This window comes from Parasteatoda tepidariorum, chromosome 11, assembly GCF_982258835.1.
Source record: "Parasteatoda tepidariorum strain Cologne lab strain chromosome 11, Ptep-v5.0, whole genome shotgun sequence".
In the NCBI taxonomy this organism is placed as follows: Eukaryota; Metazoa; Arthropoda; class Arachnida; order Araneae; family Theridiidae; genus Parasteatoda; species Parasteatoda tepidariorum.
In genome coordinates, this window is record NC_141765.1 from 75867961 (window position 1) to 75893012 (window position 25052).

The 25052-nt window shown below is 27.7% G+C and overlaps 2 long non-coding RNA genes across 2 annotated transcripts in view; one reads left to right on the forward strand and one right to left on the reverse strand.

Annotated features, from left to right (window-relative positions):
• Positions 1-3633: 3633 nt before the first annotated feature.
• Positions 3634-13173, reverse strand: LOC147801838 (uncharacterized). Its single transcript, XR_015430191.1, has 2 exons — positions 12904-13173; positions 3634-3879 (listed from the first exon to the last, which is right to left on the reverse strand). It is a non-coding gene; the product is annotated as an uncharacterized LOC147801838 (long non-coding RNA).
• An 8660-nt stretch (positions 13174-21833) lies between these two features.
• Positions 21834-25052, forward strand: part of LOC107452157 (uncharacterized) — a 28376-nt gene continuing 25157 nt past the window's right edge. Inside the window, exon 1 of the long non-coding RNA XR_001585165.5 lies at positions 21834-22049. This is a non-coding gene — a long non-coding RNA (uncharacterized LOC107452157). The remainder of the gene's footprint in view (positions 22050-25052) is intronic.

Sequence of the window (25052 nt, forward strand, 5' to 3'; positions counted from 1 at the left end):
CTCTTTCTCGTTCGTTGTAACTTTTCATTTGTTTTTTTGCAATTGCAAACTTATACATTTTACAAAATAAACAAAATTATACTTTAGTTTTCCAAAAGAACATTCTTTTTCTTATCTTCTATAATGTTTCTTTAATATTCTTTCGTAATAAATCACAGTTCGCAAACACAAGCAATGCAATATTTTCTCAAATTTAAAAATTTATCTCTTTTTAAAAAATGATATTTTTAATAGTTGTGTCTTATTAAACTAGATTTGGAAGAAAAAAAATTCTGCAATTATATTTTTGTATTTAATTACCCTCTTACATTGAACCCAACTCCGAAGACAAGGGTGTCAAGTAGTCGCATGATTATTCGTGATTATTTTATATGAGAAACTCGTGCTTGAAGTTTAACTCGATACAAATATTTTTAATACTTTCAATAACACAAATTTTCAATCTCAAACTATCCTCAATTGTTTTTATATTTGAAGCTGCATTTTATTTCTTGCCTTATCATTTACCATTGTATATGTAAATAAATTATGAAAAAGTCATTAGGAAAAATATTTTTTAACGTGTCCTATAAATGTGTGAAAGACTTTTTGAATTAAAATTAATTGCAACAATCAGTATAACCTAAAATATTGTTTGAATAAAGCCAAAAAACGATAATAACCAATGAATAAAATGAAATATATTAGAAATACTTAACTAATTTTTATAAAAGAATCTCAAAACAGAGAAAAAAAATTTGATTGATTTTTTTTTCTCCCTAAAATTTTAAATTTGCTGACATTAAGTATTTTCAAAAGATCAAATGTCAAGCAACAGTCAAAGAAATAAGTAAAAAGTTTTCTTTAGCGAAGCATTTTTTTAATACAATTTCTAACAAAATTTTTTAAACAATCCAAAGTAACACCTAATATTAGATACCATCAAAAAACCAGAAAATATAACGTTATTTTTCGCAAATTTCTAATATTAGGAAGATGCAAAAGGTCGCTATTTTCTCTGCATTACGTAACGTTAAATTCTATACAAACTAATATTATCTAGCGTTCACCGTAATATTACTTTGCATTGGTTTTGATGCTATATATTATTAGATTTTATATTTTCTGTTATTATCTTGCGTCATTTTTTTCGTAATAAGCAAGGGGAAGATTTGGATAGTAGTTGAAGAATTCAATGATATAATTTTACTTAATTTTCTGTATTGGTGAGAAGCTGCAAAACATAGAACAATAGTTTTATAATGTCATTTCACACATTAATTACTTAGCAATACAGAAATATTAAATAGAATTATATTTGCGAATTTTGCTACCATTCATTTTCCTCCCTCTTATTCCAAAGTATATTTTGTGTCCAGTTGAATCTTTGGAATAAATATTTCAAATTAATTTCAGAAATAATACTTGAGTTGCTAAACTTTTATTGATATTTTTTCTGTTTTTTATACAATAAGTTGTTTGATAAGTTTTATGTCATTAATCATTTCCAAGTACTTATTTTTAATTTTAAATGTATTCCAAATATTTTTTGGAAATGAATCAATTTAATCAATCTGTCCAATTTTATTAACTCCAGTCATCTATCATTTTACTCCAGCCATTTGTAATTTCCTAATTATCATACATTATTCATATTCTGAAATTATATAATAAAACCACATTATCTAATTATAAAGTTAAATTTACATTTGAATCGAGTGGAAATTTTAACTTTAATTTTTTTCCCTTAAAATCCTAAAATAAAATTGTTCGAATTTTAAACTGTCATTTTCTGTAATAATTGACACAATAAAGAGAATAATTTAAAAATATTCAAATTAATTACTTCAGCAAATATTTTCTTCCACTTCCTTTTTCACTGAAATTAAATGGAGAAATACTTACGTAACTTTATTCTACTTAGTATCTGAAATTTTACTTAACAAAACACCTGAAACAAACCCCAAACGCAACGTAGAAACTTTTCCAGGGAGTGAAACCAGGAAAGCATCTAATATTATGAGAATTGACAGTAATTTTTTATAATGCAAAAATAACTTTACAAGGGCATTTCAGAAATTTTCTACAATTCGCTATTAATAATTATTTAAAGGGGCTATGAACTAAAACAACAATCTTAGCCAAAAAATTTAAAAAGCATTTTAAGTCGAGAACCAAAAAGAAGTAGTAAATATTATGCTTTATCTAAATTAAATTTGCACAAATATGCATACGAGAAAGACGAAAAAATATAACATTTTGTACATCATCTTTTAAAAGCTGCCTTTAGTATGAATGATCAAAATTTGATTGCAATCAATTATTCTTTTGAGAACGTCGCTATAACAAAACAGATTTCTGCTTAAAACAATTCCATTGCCTGCATTCCCCTGATTATACGTTAGGAACATAAATAGGTTTAAGAAAAAGTTGGTGCAATATATAAATATTTTAAGCAGTGCTTTTTATGAAAAGAAAAATTTTAAAAAATGATCAGAGGTTAGAATCAAGTTTCTGGTATTAATGAATTAGCCATAAAAAAACTATATTATACATTTAAAAAACTTATTTTAGCAAAGAATATACAAGAACCTACAGATGAAAATATGAACAGGATTCTTTTCTACATTGATTTAAATGTTTTGTTTTTACAATAATGTAAATGTTCTTCAGCTAAATTGTAAATATTAAGTCAAATAAATTTTTAGAACTACATTATTTTAAACAGGATAAAAATAAAATGTATATATATACTTCTTATCTAAAATTTCAACCGAATAACTCAAAATTAAAGTAATAAATACAATGCTAGTAGTATAAATACTCATAAGCTAGAGTTAATGTTTAAAGACAAAGTAAAAATAATAATGCCATCGATATCTTGAAAATTTAAAAGTAACCAAATTTTAAATATATGTAACTGTTTTCATAATACTTAAGAATTACAATTAAAATTTTTAAAACATTATATCTTATTAAGTTTGATTAAAAAACATATCTTATCAGCCAACCTTCATTTTATAAAATTCTGAGGATTTATTATGAAGTTTCAGAATAAATTACACACTACAGTAGTTATAAAAAAACATCTTAACAAACATTATTTCACCAATATAATATTTTATTTTAGAACAAAACACAATATAAACTTCAATTATTAAAACAATATATTCGTACCGTCATTGTTTAATATAATCAATAATCTTTTGGTAAAATACATATTCGTATTAAATAAAATAATTTTTATTCTATATTATAAAAAGCAGCAATTGTGCTTTTATTTTATTTTAAAGAAAAAAATCTTTCCAAGACATTTCATGCAGCTTTATTTCCTTAATTGCAATTTATTGTTTACTTGTAATTATATTTCCGAGCGATTAACCGAGGACAGCCACAGTTAATATCACACAAAGTAGGGATAAATCCGTTCTTTAAACACAACAATAAATAAAAGGACTTTCAGTTGCAAGAGCACCTTGTTTTGTTTCTGTCAGGAACGAACTTACAGCCCCCTACCAGAGTGTGTCCACTAGCAGTGTCCAGCACTGCATCTCAAAATTGAATTGTTCCTTTCTGGTAGATTAGTTTGACGCCCGGTGGCTGAGCGGTAGCGCTCTGCGCTGTCATGCCACAAGTCCCTGGTTCGATCCTGGGACCGGGCATGGCTGACTCAGCCTTTCATCCCTTCAGTGGGTTGATAAATGAGTACCAAGCATGCTTGGGAACTAAACACTGGGGGTTTTGCGTTCGGCTGACCACCTGATCGGAACATCTGCTTCAACACCCCAGAGCCCAAGGTCAAGAAAACTGAGATGGGCACAGTAGGCCTTGGCCCTCTAGGGCTGTCGCACCGCTGAGTTTAGTTTTAGGTAGAATAGCTTGTAAATTCAACAGACGATGCTAAAATTACAAGAGAAAAAAGTAAAATTTTACATTGGAAACACTAAATTTTTAACTATTAAGCATTAAATATTCATTTAAATCTTTAATTATTTCATTTGAAAATGTCTCTGAAAAATTGCGATATTCTTTATAATAAATTTCTGTTAAACGATTCTCGTATCAATACCTGCGTCAAACAATCTCGGTATCCCCACACAAGAATCAAAAAACGTAACAGAGGGAAAATGATTAGAGCTTAATTTATAACCGCTCTCAAGTAAAAATTTTATCTCAAGTAAAAATGCTTGCTTCATCTTATATATGGGAACAAGTGTTTTCAATTATGAGCCCTAGAAAAATTCATTTCAGAGGTAGACTAACAGAGAAGCATTTAGCCTCGCTCCTTAAAATATGTACATCTCACGTCGAACCTCAATATAAGGAAGCTTTAAAAATGAAATCGCAATTTCATTCATCTCATTAAATATTTATATTAAAACTCGTAAATCGTTCTTTTTTTAAAATTTTTTTAAAGGAATTCCGGGCAGGGCCGAGCTGATGTTCAAGTACAAGCAGAAATATTTTTGGCGATCATTGAGGATAATAATAAATATGAGCGGAGTAAAAACAATATTACTTACAATTTTAATAAATAAGTCAAAATTTGCTGTTTTTATATTTTTATAAATATGCTTATTACTTATTATTATGCATATTAAGTAAATTTCTTATCTAATATAGTTTTGTTTTAAATTCTACTGAGTTAAATGTTAAAGTTATCACGCTCTGAAGAGATAAAGTAACCCAAAATGCTAGATGATGGGACGTTCTAGGAATAAATATTAATGGTTAGACGAGGTGTTCTCAAATATGCTACTTAGTAAATACAAATGATATTTTAAGTTTCGAAATCAGTCACCTGAATAAATATTTCATGGTTCCGACGGTCCCAATAGTTTGGTCAAATGGAGTGACTATTCAAAAATAGAATTTTTTCAAAATTCGATTTCTTTCTAATTTTGCATTTTTCCATTTAAAAATGCATTCTTTAAAATTATTTAAAAAATTAATACTTTACAATTCAATTTACAATATCGACTATTATTAAATAAAACAATAAAAAAAAATAATGAATATTTACTTAAAGATATATTTTGCATGGAATTATATTTGGATAAATAAATTTTATAGCTGTGTGCAAAAGTTTTGCAATTTACTTAAAATTTCCTTGAAATATATCGAAATACGTAAAATATAAATGGATCCAAACTTTGGTCCTCACTCCTGAACAAACTATCCTGACCATATTTCTCAAATTGCGGCTACCCTATATTTGTCAGAAATCCAAATCCATCGAAAAAAGTTATGTTTATTCAGAGAAAGTACATTTTTATGTCTGATTTTGTAACTTAAATTATAGTCTGCATTAATTAATTAGCATATTTGCGGTTACCCTCTCGATCCATTAAAATTGAGTCCTAGAACATAAAAATCCAATCATAAGATCAAAAGTTACGCAGGGTGGTCCGTTAATATTTTGTACTCTGTAAATTAAATAAATACATTTCTCTCACAGAGAAAAATCATTGTACATTTAATTATGAAATCTAAGTTCAAAAGAAATATGTATCTTCCAACATACTTTATAGATATTGAGAGATTTATTTAGTTAGTTAAATAAATGATCTCAAAAAACTGAATCAGTAAGATTGAAAAATTCATTCTCTTCGAAAAAGTTTCGAACAGCTCAGAAATAGCCTTATCATAAACCTTTTGTCGTAGAAATGCCATAAAAACAATTGCTTATTGAGAAAAATATCTATAGTAGGCATATTATAAATATTTTCAAATTTGTTGAAAATGTCTTAGCGATTAGAATATATAGAAATTTGATGCTGCAATGTCGGGTAAGTATGGTGAATGATACAATTGAACCCCAATTCCTAATTTTTTTCAGGGATTGTCTTGCACAATGCTGTCTTGAATTAGCATGTAAAATATAAGGAAAAAATGTAGTTCAATCACACTTCGTAATTGTCCGACCTTACTCCATCAGATTTCTTCTATTCACTATAACATTTTGAAAATGCCTGATCCTGATATTTGCGCATAACTACAACTGATGTATATCAAACCGGTATTTAAACTTTGCACATTTCTTAACAAGAAGTTTCTGAATATTCTGTTATATTATTACATATTTCGACATAAATATTTACATCATTTTATTTTATTTTATAACCGCCGTTGAACAGCCGACCCAATTTGTTTGGGTTTATGAATACTTACGTTCAACTCCGTAGCTTTGAAATTTTGAACCCAATCCCCAGCAGACAAGGGAACTACTGGATTGGGAAAAATTTGCCCTGGTGGAAGACTTTTTGATGGAACTAATCCGCATTTGTGTTGCATAGCGAGGAAAAACACGAAACACCCCCACGGTTACCCTGATGGCAAGGGGACTTTAACCCATGATCCGTCTACCACTGAGGATATTTTGCGTCAGCACTGTCGTCGGGGTAAGCCGGATGCGGAATTCGGATCGACCAGTCATCGGTGGGATTCGAACTCGATTGGAGGGCGAACGCTCTATCCCCTGAGCCATCACGGCTTATATTTACATCATTGTTTAAAACAAAACACTTATTAAAATATATTTTATTATTTAAGATAACGAAAACGATATTGTTTTCCTTTTCATTTAATATATTCGTAAAAAAGATTCAGATAATTACTTAAACTTGAAAATCAAAAATAAATGTAAGTTTAATGCTTAAAAAACTGAAACAAAATCTTGGAATTCTGAAAATATTTAAAAATTTTGACTCGATATTATTAAAAAAAACTAAATACAGTGCTGCAACTTTTAATTTTTCAATATTTAGGATATTTTAAAATTATTGTTAGAAAAAAAAACAAGAAAGTGAAAATGAGCTAACTAAAATCTAAATGTAATCACTAAATTCAAAAAACGAAAAATTTAAAGAAGGCATTCTGAACCTTTTTTTTTTAAAAAAAAGATTATCATATACTTAGATTACAATTTACCGAGAGGAGAGGAAACAAACAATACAATAATTTTTAATTTATTTAAATTTGACATAATTCTAATTTTGATACTGAAAAAATTATTAACAAGGAAAATTAAGTAACAAAAATATATATATAATTTTTTTAAAGTCCGTTTCAACACGTAACGTCATCTAGCGTGTAAAATTAAAGAATAATCTACTAATGATTTTAATTTAAATTGGAAATATTTTAAATCCCCAAAAGAAAACAATCAATTCGAAAATCATTCGACAATCATTTCGAAAACACTCGATAACAACCTTACAAGTTCACATTATTTTATACTAATTAAAAGGAAAACAATTGTATGTTTTTTAATATTTTTTACATTAAATAAAAGCATTTTAAAGAAATTATGTACTGATAAAATAAAATAATTATAAAACATTTAAACTAATATTACAATAACTGACGGAGATTGTATTGACTTTTAACATGAATCTAAGATTAACTAAAACCTGGAATTTCTGATATACTTATACAATTTAAGAAAGTAATAAAAATTTTAGATTTCATATAAAAAGCATTGTGTATTAGGAAATTCAAGACCCTTCTTCTAACAAAGCAATTTGTTCTGACAAAATCCCTTTTCATCTACTCTTACGAATTTTGTATCAGAGATTTTTGCGAATATTATAGCAATATTTGAAATTTTCTAATTTTCTTTACAAAAACGCGCCTTCTTTCACAAAACAAATTTTTTTTAGAACTTAGTGGGATGTAAAATTACCTCCGATTTTCTCGCACCCCAAAAGGTTTTCTTGAAGAAACGTTCAAGAACGTTCCTATTCATTTATAAGCTGCACTTTCCATAAAATTTTTAAAAGAGGAAAATTCTTTTGTATTTTAATTAATAGAAATCATTGTTTTTAGTTGTAATCAGTTAACATGACGAAACAAAGCTCTCAGTTGACATTGAATTCAGCTATAATGACAATACAAAGCTCCAAGTTGATATCGAATTCAGTTAATGCTACAATACAAAGTTCTCAGTTGACATCGAATTCAGTTAATATGACGATACAATATTTTCAGTTGACATCGAATTCAGTTAATATGATGATACAAAGTTTTGCTTTTAAACATGTCAATTCACCTCTGCAATTTGAAATAAATAAATAAAAAGTTCTCAGTTGACATCGAATTCTGTTATAGTGACAATACAAAGCTCCCAGTTGACATCGAATTCAGTTACTGTGAGGATGCAAAGCTCTCAAAGTTTTCAAAATTGGTTTAAGAAGTATGCTAGCATGCGAAGCTCTCTTTAGTTCCTTTGCCGTTTCGTTTTTTTTTTCTTTGCATATATTTCTTTTTTTATATTTTTATATATAGTTAAAAAAATTTCTTACTAAATGTATAAATCATTCCAATGTAATTGTAATCATCCTTATATCATTTCTTTCTATTAATTGCTAACATTTTGCCTCTTTTCAAACCACCCATAGTTACGTCGCTGATAGGATGAGAAAAAACCCCACATTGGCTGATTTAATGAAGGTGTCTGACTCAGTTTTACACACGAAGGCCTTAATTAAAATTTTAATTTTATTTTTGGAAAGCAGGCATAATTTTATTTTTGGGAAGGTTAAATCTAAATTAAACTTTAAAAATTTATAAAATGTTTTTTTCTTAATAAGGTCTACAAGTTTTTAATTTCATGCTAAAAGTTCAACAAACAAATTATAATGCATAAATATCAAAATAATTTTTTCTTAAATCAATTAAATGTTTGTCAGTGTTTTGAACTAAAATACTTAAAAAACATCAAAAACACAATGAAATAGAACTCAAAATACTGTTCAATATTGACTTTCTAAAGAAAATTCTAAGTATTCTTTTTTAAACCATCAAAAAAATAATAAGTTCGTTCTTAAATCATATCCTTTATTTTAAAACATATCTAACTTTATACAATTTTTACAGAAGCAATTTCAATGAATTCTATAATAACTTTTTTGTTATGTGAGTAAGCTTAGAGAAATTTTCTCGAAATCAACATTTTCCAGAAAATACTTTTAAAATAGGTAATTTCCAACAAAAAAAAAAGGTTAAAAACAATTTATTTCAGATTAATAAAATAACTAGATATCATAACACTCCTTGTTGTTGATCCAAAGATTTATTACTTTTACTGCAAATACTTTTTTTTCTGGTGGCATTTTACCCACAGTTTTTACCCAGTTGGAAACCTTCATTTCAGAGACTTACTAAAATTCCTAACTTTCTATCCCTGGAAGGAAAACATGCCGAAATATCATGAAATTTAATAAATTAATAAAATTATTATTTTTAAAACTTAGAGTCATTTATAAATAATCACTGTCATTAAAAGCATAATCAATAGAAGTAGACTAATCAAATTAGTAATAGGATCGATAACATGCTACGTCAAAATTCTTGATGGTTCTATCATATCATTTTAATGGTTCATGCTGGTTTCAGTGCAAGTCATGATGGTCTAACGTCATTTGATGGTCATAATCTTCCAACATTTTCCATTATGAGTTCATGTTTTTTGATATGCCAGCAAACTTCCCTCATTCCATGAAGGAAAATGCTACTTTAATACTACACTCTAAAAACTGTACCTCTGATTTCAGAGGCACATTTGAATCATTTGTGCCTCTGAATTTTAAGGGCACAACGTACCTTTAAAAATGAAAGGCACAATGTACCTCTGATTTCAGAGGCAAAATCAGATGTACCTCTTAACTTGGAAGGTACATTGTACCTTCGATTTTGCTTTTATGTGCCGCTCATTGAAACAAGCATTTAGTGGTACCAAAACCTGTTATTTACCAGATTTGAACAAATTTTTTTTTACCTATTTGTAATTTGCTAGCACTTTATATAAAAAGGGACTTTCTGTTTGGTTTACACTATTACCAAGATATTAATTATAATAATTCTTAATGAAAAATATTTCTCAATTCTTTGAATATTGGCCACTTGAAAGTGATCATTTCAAGGGATTCCATCTAAGGCTTTTTCATAGACAATTATAAAATATGTAAATTTATACCATTTCTTTAATTATGTAGCGTTTAATGATACTTTAACAACTACAATGATGCTTTTCTAATCAGATATAGGTACAAAAAGATAATATTTATTTCTGTTAAGCCAAGTCAATATAATTTAATTATAGTCAATATAGTCAATATAATTTCCAAAAAGCATCCTCAAAATGGAAATTTATTATAAATTTAGATATTTTTTAAATATTTAGAGATTTCATAAAATAGTTTTATAAGGATCAAAAATTAAACACTAAATATCATGAAATCTAATATCTTTTATTTTCACACATAAAGAACAATTTTACATAATTTAGTAACAGTTGCAATATGATGTATACAGTTGCACAAATTTGGAAAAACATAGAATATTTTAAAATGATAGATGTAGATTTTGACAACTTGGATATTTTATAACATGAAATATGCTTAAACAAATGACTTAACAAGTTTAAATAAAAGATTTCTTTACATTGAAATGAATTTTTTTTAAATCCAGATTTTGGCGAAACATATTAACCCGTTAGGCGCCATCATTCCCATTTTGGGAACATTAGCTTTCAATTTTTTTAGAACTAACTGTACTTAATATTATTTAATTGATATTATTATATCGATAATAATATTTAATCGACTTTATTTGAGCTCAGAATATTTGAAAAGCCTTCTGCAATTTTTTTGGAAAGCTTGTTTCAGAATTTTTTCTTATTGTATTTTAAAAAACGTGAAATTCTGCATTTTTGCCCCAATCATTAAACATGCATTGGTTTTATAAATATTATTAAAATAAAAATTACTTTCGTGCTTAAACTTGATTACAACAATCGGATATAATTCTCTTTTCCATAATCCGAATATCGATGTCTACAGTATTTCTTAAAATGTCCTATTTCACCACAATAGAAACATTCACATTCAGATCTAAATTTCTTCACAATACTTGGCGAATTCCATTTCTCATTAAAATGTTCTTTCTGGCGATCGTTATTACACGGAGTAGCTTGTGGATCATACTGAAAATTGGCAATGAGATTTTCTTTAAAGTAATAATAATTATCATCATAAATTTCTGACCTCTCAGCAGGAGTAAGCTGTAAAGCACACGAAAACCAAAGATCGAAATTCACACTAAATCTCTTCGCTTTCTGTTCAAAGAGTTCGAAGTACCGTCGAATTCCACACTTCTTGGCATCAATTTTAAACATCTCATTCACTAATTTTTTCTGAAGTAGGAAATCCTTAATAACAATATTTGTCACCAATTCTTTCAAAAACTTAATAAAACATTTCTGGAACGGATCCCACCGCTGCCACCAATTAATACATAGCTGTAGCGTATCAAGCTATATTAAAGAACTGTTCAGTTTTTTTATAAAAACATTTATTTCACACCACAACAAATACAATAACAAATATAAAGTACCCGTAACGGGATAGTTAAATCTTATAAAGGAAACTAGAAAAAGTGCCCGTAGCGGGATATATGAAAACGCACCCGTAACGGGATAGATAAAATATCATAAAAACAAACTAGATAAACCCGTAACGGGTAATATGAAAACTCAAATTCCACACAAAACTAATTCTAAAAAATCAACAACTTTCTGGTGTTCTAATTTTATCGTCTGCTTTTATTATTTGTATTTCGTCATAAAATATTTCATTGATGTGCGCATGCGCTTCTTCTCCGTTACATCGTACCGAAGAAAAAAAAGGGAAGCCCATTTGAGAGGCACAGGGAACCGGTAAAATCCTTTCGTACCGCGCATTGACTCGCGTTTGCTTTGGTGCCTTTCATTTCTTGTGGTGCCTCTCATTTTTAAAGGCACATTAGTTATGTGCCTCTAATGCGAGAAAATAAAGGGTACATTTAGCTTGTGCCTTTTATTTAAGAGGTACAGTTTTTAGAGTGTATGCTGGTTAACCACCAAGAAAAGTGTGATTCTTATGAATCAGCTATCTATTGAACCAGCCATGCTGGTTCAACTATACATTTCATTGATGGTTTAATGGGAATTCTTGTTGGTTCTCAGGAATATACCATCAAAACAATTTGGCTTTTTTTTATGTTGGCCCATCATAAATCAGCCTGATTTCCTACATTCCTACATTGCGATAGTGGTTTTTTATAATCATTTCAACATTTGATTTCTAAGAAACTGTGAAGGAAATTTCTGATGGTTTAAACATGAACAAACCATCAAAACAAGTTGATGTTCTTATGTTTGACCATCATAAATCAGTCCGAATTCCTACAATGGTGTGATGGTTACTTATGTTGGTTATCATCAAAAATATAATGGTTCTGATGGAATTATTGATGATTACCATCAAGATTATGTTGGTCCATCAATGGAAAAGCATAAAAAAATTTGACTTGTGATGGTTTACAGCAATGCTCAATGTGTTCTAAAATTTATTTTATAACATTATTTTGATATTCATTTCATCAACTTTTATACAAATAATCTTTTTTTTTTCTTTTCAGTATCTCATCTAGTATTAAGAAGACTTCATTTCATCAAGTAAATCTTTCTTTACAAAATCATTTAATCTCTTGTTGATAAAAAGGTTTTTAACCTGTGATAGCGTTAGAAACATAACATTCATAAGTTATAAAGGAAAGAGGGCATCACAGCTCGTATAAAAACTATTACGAAGGCATTTAAAGTGGATGTAAACTCCTGATAAAGATGGCGGTGGTTTTTTTTCTTATCAAAATAGGTTCAAAAATTGTGTATTTTGTTTAATACATGCTTCACATCTACACATATTTTAAAGTTAAAATAGACAAAAATTTATTGTAAAGCTGTTTTTTTTTTAAATATGATTATAAAGAAATATTTAAAAAAATTAAAATTGAAGCAAAATTTTGATAGTTATTTATGAAATACAAAGGTAAGAAGTATATACTAACGAAAATATGCAAATTACTTATAGAATATTTACGTACACTTGCCGCAGAGAAATTCGCTGTAACTGTCTTCGATATTCTTGAAATCAGTATCAGATTTACTATCGGTGAAGCATTATCTGTAATGAAGGTTATATCACCTACGAAATGTTTCTTGCCAGACATCTTTGAGAGCGCAAAATGTTGTAAAACATGCTTGTATTAACAGAAATATAAACAACTAACGCTACCAGCTAATCTACATTTAAATAAACAATTAAATATGACATCAAAGCCAAAATGAAACCATGAACGGGAAAAGATCAGATTGCACAGTTAGATAGACGGAAAAAATGCATCCCCGTGGAAATCGCGTGATACGCAAATTTTGAATTAATTGAAGAATGAATTTGAAGAATGAATTAAAGGTCACTTTTTTGAAGAGACTCGTGCCACTCTGAGCTTCTGATTTCAGTCAGTGGCGTCACGGAGGTGCAGCATCAATTTCACGCCCTAAAAATAAATTGGTTCGCATGTAACTTGCATTCTTTTTTTTAAAAGCTTATTTCATTACATTCATTGTTTTCCATATTTTCATTTATTTTTTGAGGTTATTTTCTTCCCATCTGATTGCAAAAATTTAACAGTTGTAGTCAAGCATCTGATAGCTACCGGCAAGAATTATTATAAAACACAAAATGCGAAAAACATAATTTTCAATGTTTTACTTCAGAAAATATAAAGCTGACATCAAATGAATTGTAAAATGTACTAAAAGAATTTCTGTGAATATAAAAGCATTATGCTTTATGTTTTTTGTTTAAACGTTTAACAACTTTTATTAGAATTTCGTCATTGATATTGATATCACCTCGTAATTTTCGATACGAGGGATGCTCACATCGAAAGGTGCGAGCATCCAGAGATTGTATACAAATTTCACGTATTTCCCTTTCATAAACATTTTGCAACCGTGTTTTCCGTTCATCTGTATTTAAGTGTTCCGAAAATCCACTAAATTGTTCTTCATTCAGCAGCTCATAAATTGGACGAACTTTGTTATAGCAATCTGATGAATCAATAGCTATCATTGAAGTGTAAATACCTCTTGATATACTCGACATTTTTTGACTGACGAGTGCTGCTCCAACATCAAGGGCATTTTACCAGCACATTTTTTTTTCTACGCAAAATGTGATAACCTTTTTTTTTTTTTTTTGTCAAGCATACTTATTACTTTCGTGTATTATTTTTGCAATATTATTTTTAGCCATCATTCCTGAAATCATGACTACTATTTTTTGAAAACGTTCGCTATGAAATAACTCAGGAGCTGACGAAAATTTCCGATTTTTTTCCATTTTGGTGATAAAATATTTGAGAGTAGATTTTCACACAGTAGATTTTACCTTATAACTTCAATAGTTACTACAGTTTCTTCTTGTGGTTTTTCATTAAATATAGCATGTCCATGCTCAATGCTAATACAGGAATCATCACCAATGCCTTAATCATCAGAGACTACTTCTAGATCAGGCGGCAGTATTACCACTTTAATGTCACTATCATCAAATTCAATGCTCAATAGCATTAAATAGTCATGAGCCTCTTCAATTGTTAAAAATCTCCGACTCATTTTCGACACTTTTTTGCCAAAAGGGATACTCCACCAATTGATTAAACCTTATGATAAATGAAGAGTAATTCTAAATGCAAACTATGGACTTATGTTCTGAGAAACCTAGATTTTTCAGGTGGGCGCCTGTAGTAGGGAATTTTACTATTGTCCTCTACATAGGACAACATCTGAATCACTTGTAAAACCAGTTTAAATATACATTATTTTATTCAGTTTTTTCTCAAATGAAATATTAAAAGATTGGGGTTAATACATTTCAAAACAAATTTATTGTTTTCTTCTTGCAATTATTTAAAATAAAATATTAATTCTCGTCAAATAAAATAGTAAAAAATAGCTATTTTCAAAAATCAAAAAAAGAAAAAAAATGAAAAGCTTAAAATCTATCAAAAAATGAATTTAATTAATGTTAATCCATCTAAAATTTTATTTTAGAAGCGAAAAATAATTAAATATAACAAAATCCGCTGTAAAAATTCAACGAATTGCAGCTGTCTTCTATAAAACAGAATAAAAATAACTGTTTCATTCGAAATGATCCGGTATAAACAATAGAGAAATTTTGTTGTTCGACTAAGAGTGTAGAGAAACAGTTGTAGACCAAAAGGGAAGATTCTAGGCATGATGACAGTAGTGATATTTTGGCTAATAAGCAGAGAAAATCCTTTATGAAATGGAAGTATTTTGATATTTTGTTAATGCAAAATATCTGTTGAAATAACATTTTTTTTTCATAGAGCGTATAGCAGTTATTTAAATTATAACTTTTCACTAATTTTATTTATCCCATCTGAACTTGAATTACATGAAATAAACTATAACATTAAATAAAAATTATTAATAAGTTACCTCTTTCGTAAATTTCCGAACCAAAGGAGTCAAGTTTGGAGGAAATTATATATATATATATATATATATATATATATATATATATATATATATATATATATATATATATATATATATATATATATATATATATTATATATATATGTATGTATATACTCGTATAATATTATTTGACTAAGACATATTTTATTTTTCTCCCTATGAAACCAAGAATATTCCCATCTGTCAGCAATCAGGGCATATATTTTATCAGCAGGGGGATAAGTAAGGGATGATTTCATTTCAGTTATCACCAAGGAAATGTTAAAGCTTGTTTGAAATAGAGACACAAAAAATATTTATTTTTTTAATTCTAAATTTAATTACATAAATATTGAGTTATTCATTTATAGAAGAGGCTAATGCCTCACAGCTGAGAAAAACTATTAGTGATTGGTATGCCAAACTATCAGTCATTGGTTGTTCTCAAAGACACGTTTCAAACGATGCATATCGTATCAAAAGACACGGAGATTACCACCTAATATTAAAATTTGATGTGTGACTATTGCTGTCCTCTATGAATATTATTAATTTCAAAACGAAATATAATTCTTTGTGTAACATATTTTCATTTATGATTAGTAAATAAATGATTACTTGAACAAAATAAATATTTAATAGCACGTGTTTTTGTCCACTGAAAGAAATTGACGTTAACACGATTGAAATTTTAATCAATATTAAAATTAGCAACCTGATTAAATGAACAAAATGTTTCAACTAGGCTAAGTCAAATTTTTTGGCATTATCTCTGAATTCGATTATCCAAGTGAAAATTCTTGATAATCCCATCAAAACAGATTCATGATGGTCACCATCATGAATCTGTTCATCAAGAGATTCATGATGGTCACCATCATCCCACATTTTAAATTATTCGTCCATATTTTTTGATATGTCAACAAACTTCCATCATTCCATGATGGAAAATGTTGCTTTAATACTGTGATGGTTAACCATCAAGAAAAGAGTGATTCTCCTGGACCAACAATCTATGGTGATCCTTGATGGTCCATGATTGCTCCAATTGTACAATTCCATGATGGTTTAATGGGAATTCTTGTTAGCTCCTATGAATATACCATCAAAACAGTTAAGTTTTTTTATGTTGACCCATCATAAATCAGTTCAAATTCTTAGATTGGGATGATGGTAGTTCATGATCCTTCCATTTGATTGCTAAGAAAATATGATGGAATATTCTGGTGGTTCAACATGAAAAAACCATCAAAATAAGTTGCTATTCTTATGTTGGGCAGTCATAAATCTATCCGAATTCCTACATTGGTGTGATGATCATTGATGGTTACGATCAAGATTATGTTGGTCCATCAATGAAAAACTATAAAAAATTTGGAGTTTATAGTTGACTTTTCTGAAATTTCATCACCGACATTTATTAATTTTAAATGTTCACTGTGGAAGAAATAAATTTTTAAAAATATATTTGAGCGAACTATTGAAATTGAGCAAAATCAACAACATATATTACACGTATATCAATATGTGCAGTCGTACATAGGAAAACATCTTATCCTCTAAACTCGACTCCTTTGGTTCGGAAATTTACGAAAGAGATAACTTATTAATAATTATTTATTTAATGTTGTAGTTTATTTCATGTAATAATTCAATCAACTAAATAATTAAAACCATAAGTTCAGAGGGGATAAATAAAATGAGTGAAAAGTTATAATTTAAATAACTGCAATACGCTCGAGGAAAAAAAAATTTTAATTTAGCAGATATTTTGCATTAACAAAATATCAAAAAACTTCCATTTCATAAAGGATTTTCTCTGCTTATCAGCCAAAATATCATTAGTGCCTTCGTGCCTAGTCTTCCCCTTTAGTCTACAATTGTTTCTCTACACTCTTAGTCGAACAACAAAATTTCTCTATCGTTTATACCGGATCATTGCGAATGAAGCAGTTATTTTTATTTTGTTTTTAACCCGTATTTTGCCATCGTCCTATATCGAAGACAGCTGCAATTTTTAGAATTTTTCAGCGGATATTGTTATATTTAATTATTTTTCGTTTCTAAAATAAAATTTTAGATGGATTAACATTAATTAAACTCACTTTATGACAGATTTTAAGTTTTCTTTTTCTTTTTTTTTTCCAGATTTTTGAAAATAGCCAATTTTTACTATTTTATTTTACGAGAATTAAAATTTCATTTTAAATAATTGCGAGAAGAAAACAATAAATTTGTTTTGAAATTTATTAACCCCAAGCTTTTAATATTTCATTTGGGTTTCTCAGAACACAAGTCCATAGTTTGCTTTTAGAATTACTCCTCATTTATCATAAGGTTTAATCACTTGGTGGCGTATTCATTTTGGCAAAAAAGTGTCGGAAATGAGTCGGAGATTTTTAACAATTGAAAATTATCGGTTTCAAATGTCATAGGGATGAGAGTAAAATATGTTTTAGTGAAAGAATATTTTTTATATATATATATATATATATATATATATATATATATATATATATATATATATATATATATATATATATATATATATATATATATATATATATATATATATATATATATATATATATATATATATATATTGTATATATATATATATATATATATATATATATATATATATATATATATATATATATATATATATATATATATATATATATATATATATATATATATTTATATATATATACAACAAAATAAATAAATACAAGACAGCACGAAGAAAGTTAAGAAAAACAATAAGTTTCATTTATTGCGTATAAGCTGCAAGTAAACAGAACTCATTAGATAAGTTCAAAATGAAGATAAAACAAAGGAAAATTATAGGCATGTGAAAAAAAAGGGGGGGAGGAATAATAATGAAAAAAAATGACAAACAACTGATTAAAAAAAAAGGATGACATTTTTAAAAAAGCTGGAAAATAAAAGATATAATCTTTTCATCAGCCCACACAATTATATCCGCAAAAAAGAGTGCTTTCTGATATTGTATCAATATAGCCAAAGCAAAATATATTAATACAGTAGTGTGAGGAGCACTCAAAAAAAATTTTTTACGCAAATTACAGCTAATAAAATAGAACACATTAAGTAAAAATAACACGTAAAAACAGAAAATAAAATAAAAGGAAAAAACAGTATAAAACAAAATCTATAAAGCGAGTAGCGAAATCAGATGTACTTACATGAACGGGAAATTTTTCAAGAATGATTTAAAAATATTATCTCAACAAGATTGCGAGATTACAAAATATGAAAACAAAAGCGCAAATTGAGTGTAACTAGAGGAACTTAAAGTGCAATTCTTACTGCATTGCTGAAGTGATTTGTTATGCTGTGCATTGATTTGTTAGTTACCAAGGATGGGCCCGAAATGGCTGTGCGCAAGATAATATTATACTGGATAATTTAAAAAGTTGACCATAAATAATTTTAGAAAATAAATATTTTTTTAAGAAAAAATATAAAATAGAAAAGAGAAACATAAATTGCCTGTTTTGCAAATAATTATAGCCACGGATTTGCCGAGGGTAAAATTATTTACCAAAAATTTCTTTATTAATTTTTCCATGTGCAAATCCACTTCAGGCAAATTCGTGTTAAAATTATCTACTAAAATTTTTTTTTTTGATAATTTATAAAATTTTTCCATGTGCGAATCCATTTTGGGCAAATCCGTGGCTAAAATTTTTTGCACAACAGACAATTTATGTTTCTCTTTTCTATTTTATATTTTTTCTTAAATAAATATTTATTTTCTAAAATTATTTACGGTCAACTTTTTAAATTATCCAGTATAATATTACCTTGCACACATCCATTACGGGCCCATCCTTGGTAACTAACAAATCAATGCACAGCATAAAAAATCACTTCAGCAATGGAGTTAGAATGGCACTTTAAATTCCTCTAGTTACACTCAATTTGCGCTTTTGTTTTCATATTTTGTTATCTGGCAATCGTGTTGCGATAATATTTTTAAATCATTCTTGAAAAATTTTCCGTTCATGTAAGTACATCTGATTTCGCTACTCGCTTTATAGATTTTGTTTTATATTGTTTTTTCTTTTTATTTTATTTTATTTTCTGTTTTTACGTGTTATTTTTACTTATTGTGTTCTATTTTATTTGTTGTAATTTTTGTAAAAAATTTTTTTTGAGTGTTCTTCACACTATTGTATTTTTTATATTTTGCTTTGGCTATATTAATACAATATCAGAAAGCACTCTTTTTCGCGGATATAATCGTGTGGGCTGATGAAAAGATTATGTCTTTTATTTTCCGTTTTTTTAAAAAAATGTCATCCTTTTGTCATCCTTATTGTGTTCTATTTTATTTGTTGTAATTTTTGTAAAAAAATTTTTTTGAGTGCTCTTCACACTATTGTATTTTTTATATTTTGTTTTGGCTATATTAATACAATATCAGAAAGCACTCTTTTTTGCGGATATAATCGTGTGGGCTGATGAAAAGATTATGTCTTTTATTTTCCGTTTTTTTTAAAAAATTTCATCCTTTTTTTCCCCCTTTTTTTAATCAGTTGTTCGTTATTTTTTTTTTCATTATTATTCCCCCCCCCCTCCCTTTTTTTCATATGTCTATAATTTTCTTTTGTTTTATCTTCATTTTGAACTTATATACAAATATATATATATCTAATATCAGGGCAAAAACCCCGATATTTTTAGTTAATTATGAGTCAAAATTTCATGAGTAACGAGGCCGTATTCTGCACAAGCTTTTATTTAGCAATCGATGATGAATCAGAAGTCTCAGAGCCCCTCTCCCAATTAGAGGGGGATAGGCAGAGTTACAGTCAAATCTGACGGAGTTTAGTTGGTAAACATTATACACCAAAAAGACACGTAAAAACCATTGCTCCTCCGTTTTATACGATAATTAAAATGTGTGAAGAGGCCAGTCATATTGCCTTCTCTGTATTCTTACGCTTCATCAAAATTATTTATTACTCATAGAAAATCGTTTAATCCTTCCTTATATGGAAGTGAAAGATCTTAAAATAACTCCTCTTTTCAAACATAAATCTAATTATAATTCATTGGCATGTTTTCAGCCTTAAAGTCCCAAAATAGAATATCTGCATTTTATGAACACGAAAAAGTTTCAGTGCTCTTATTAATACAAAAGTATTTTTATAACTTTTGCATTACATATATATATATAGGAAAATAACAAGAAAAAGGATAAAAAGAAAAGATAGAAAATATGGAAAATAATAGAGATTAATGACAAGAGAAGAAGAAAAATTATTAAAATAAAATTGTTTTTAAAAATATTTTAAAAAAAATTTATATTTATCTTAAAAAAATTATTAAACATTCGAATAATCTCTTCATATTAGAAAGCACTCCTTTTCGCAGATTTCGCTGATGAAGATATTAAATATTTTCTTTATTTTGTTTTCCGGATATTTAATATTTTTTTTAAGATAAATAGAAAAAAATATTTAAATATTTTAATTTAATTTTAATTATTATCCTTTTATTTATTCATATATATATATATATATATATATATATATATATATATATATATATATATATATATATATATATATATATATATATATATATATATATATATATATATATATATATATATATATATATATATATATATATATATATATATATATATATATATATATATATATATATATATATATATATATACAGGGAGGGAGAGAGTCTTAATAAACCTCCGCAGTCACAGGCTTTGACATCCTTTCCATATATAGCACAAATATCACGAGCAACTTTTGTAGCCATAGAACCTTTAGTAAAGGTTAAACGAAGATAGTGCTGAAAATGTTTAATTTTCTATTCACCTTCCAATGCGGTGAAGCTGATTCGAATACGAATTTCGCATCCGTCTTGCACCGTCCACAGTTCTGACGTAAATTATCCTCAGTGGTAGACGGATCATGTGTCAGAATCCCTTTGACTTACGTGGTTTTTCTCTCCATGTAACGCAAATGATTAATTTCATCAAAAAGTCATCCACGATGGCAAAATTTCTCCCAGAATTTCCCTTGTCTTCTAAATTGGGTTCAAAGTTACAAAGCTACGAAGTTGAACATTAGTAGCCGTAAATCCAAAAAATTTCGTAGACTGTTCAACGACGGTTATAAAATAAAATAAAACATTTTTGTTAAATGATTGGAAAATTAAAGTAAATTAATTTGAATTAAAAAAAAGCATAGTTACAAAACAAAACAAAAATTTTGGTAAATCAAAACGGGCTCCTTTGAATTACCTAAAACATTATGCTAAAAACATTTAATGACAAGCGAAACGTTACAAATTTTTTAATAAAGTAAAAAAATTAAAGGTGGAGAAGTTATTTGCCAACCTCATTCATTAAGATTTAATTTCAAGGAAAAATAAATGTAAGCGGCGGAACGTGAATAAATATAATTTTTTCGCTGTCCAAAATACTCCGAAGAAATCAACAAGGAAGCAAATGTTCAAGGTTTGGATGCGGGGGTGATGTTTTCTATTTTTACAAATCCCATTTCCTTCACTTTTCTTCCAAACTTCGAATCACTCGATTTGTGAAATCATGTTTGGAGATAAAGAAGCCAGTAGTTTGGTTATGAATTATGTTATACTCATATTATTATTATTAATACTTTGGGTTTTATATCTAGGGGTAAGTAATTTCTATAGATATCTACATACTAACATTTTTTATTGAGCAAAAAAGAAATGCAAATAATCCTGATTTGAATAATCTGTAAGGATATTATACGAAAAATTATGTTCTTGTTAATCAAAACAAATGCAAACAGGCACTTAATTTAAAAATAAAAAGCGTTAAGTACAGTATACAAAATAACTTTTCTATTAAAATATTTGTAAGATATAAGTTCAAAATGTAGAGACAAAAGGGATAAAAAGGAAAAAGAGAAAAACGAAGGAAATTAGGAAACTTAATAAGTTTTATTTACTGTACATAAGATGTAAGTATATAAAACTCATAAAATAAGTTAAAAATTTAGAGAAAACAGAGAAAATTTTAAATATTAATGAAACGAGAAGAAGAAAAATTATTAAAATAAAATAAAATAAATTGAAAGAAATTGAAAAAAATAAAATATAATAAACAATAAATTTTTGCGGATATTATCATGTTAGCTGATGAAGAGTTTAGATCCTTTTTTTAGTTCTCCGGCTTTTGAATTAATATTTCTTAAATATTTTTAAAATTTTTCCTTAAATTTATTTTATTTTATTTTAATAATTTTCTCCTTCTCTTTTCATAAATCTTCTCCTTGTTTTCTCTACATTTGTGAAATAATTTCTATATATTTTTTCATTTATAATTGTGATTATTAAAGAAGCTCATATACCGTATATATATATATATATATATATATATATATATATATATATATATATATATATATATATATATATATATATATATATATATATATATATATATATATATATATATATATATATATATATATATATATATATATATATATATATATATATGTATTATAACTAGGGAAATTCGGTGTGTAAAATTAATGAAGTAAATTATATAATATTTAAATTTTCATTAATTTCGTTGTCTTCTGAAGTAACTTTATTAATCAAGATTCCATTGTTTTTTTTCAAATATAAGTTGATTTTTAAGGCCATTTTACAAAATATTTCTCGTGAAGTGAACTTTCAGACTGTAAAATAAAGCATTCTTATATAACAATAAATTTTCGTCACCTAAAATTAATTAAGTGCGTTTTAAATCGATTATGTTATTTTCTGAAATGTAAAGATCTGAAATATTTTATTGTGAGTAATCATAGGCCAATGGAATTTTAAGAAAAACATAGCATTTCAGAAAATATTTCTCCACAATGTTAACAGTCCGAGTCACGTTGCACCAAAAATTTATATTCATTTGGTAGCTTCAATAAAATGGAGCTCGATTTTACCATATTTTGGTTATTTTACTTGCTCCAAATATACGTAGAAGATTGCACCAAAAGTAGGTGTTTTGAAGAAACAAAGCACCTATTTTCATTTTTTTTCTATAAAAACAGAGGAAGGTTGCACCCTTATTAGGTACTTTTAAAGCGCTCAAATGCTGACCAAGGTGCCTATTTACCGTAAGAATTTTTTTTATGACATACTTCTAACCATTTTACACCACCAACCTAATTTAAAGGTTCAACATAAAAGAAATGAACTTTAATCGATGCAGGTAAGCCATTTACTTAACTAAAAAAGTAGAAACTTGAAACAACATGCATTAATTGTCCCGATACACCGAGACCGAGTTGTAAAAAAAACTGGCGTTGTAAACAAATATCGTTTAGTTTACAGCCACCGTCGAAATTTTGTGTCTTTTACCAAATTTTGGTGCAGTCAGTTGCACCGTGAAAATATTTCTCGATTATACTTCACAATTTATGGTGCAATTGAAATAAAATTATCTTTCATTTAACTAAACTTTGGGATTTGCTCCAAATACTGGTTAAAGATTTATCGATTTTTTTTTTTTTTTTTTTTTTTTTTTTTTTTTTTTTTGCAATGTACTAATGACTAAGAAAGCTTTAAACTGCAAAATGAAACATGTCTTTTTATTCAAATGAAGCCTTAAAACAGCTTTAATCTATTTTCCAAATATCTCAAACAGACAATTAATTTTCGCTACCATCTTTACTCATTCTTATATTTAATGTTTTTTTTTTTTCCAAAATGCCCTCTGCATTTACTATCATTTGTTTTCCTACTTAAAAGCAGGTAACAAATTTTGAAAACATTGTTAAAATAAGATCAAAAAGACATTCATACATGTGTCTAAAGCGCTTTGCTTAAATATTTTTTTTAATAACGGCAGGCACTGAACTTTCGTTCTTCGCCTTAGAAGATGACGAAAATGTTGCTCATTTATCGTTACCCGATGGGCACCCGTGAACCAAAGTCACGTAGGCGAGCAACATTACCCACCCCATACTGCCACAAATACCCGTTCATAGGGTGGGCCATATTCATACATTCACACATCAGAAGACCACACAGAAAGAGAGAGAAGCATCCATGCCCAGAGCGGGATTCGAACCCGCAGCCATTGTCTTCGCAGTCAGGCACGCTAACCATTCGGCCACCTGGCCGGCGCTTTGCTTAAATATGGCTTCCCCCCCCCCAAGTCAAAATTTTTGATGGTTTTTCATTAATGGACCAACATAATCCTGAATGTAACCATCAATACATCCATCATGAACCATTACATTTTTGATGGAAACCAACGTAAATAACAATCACTCCAATGTAGAAATTCAGCCTGATTTATGATGGTTTAACATAAGAAGAGGAACTTGTGATGGTTTGTTCTTGTTGAACCATCAGAAATTTTCATCATGGTTTCTTAGAATCAAATGTTGGAATTGTTTTGGTGGTATACTCTTGAGAACCAATAAGAATTCGCATTATACCAGTATGGAAATGTATACTTGGAACCATCATAGAGCATCAAGAATCATCATGGATTGTTGATCCATGAGAATCTAACTTCTCTTCTCTTGATGATTAACCATCATAGTAGCATTTTCCATCATGCAATAATCGATGTTTATTGGCATGTCAAATTCCAATATATATATATATATATATATATATATATATATATATATATATATAT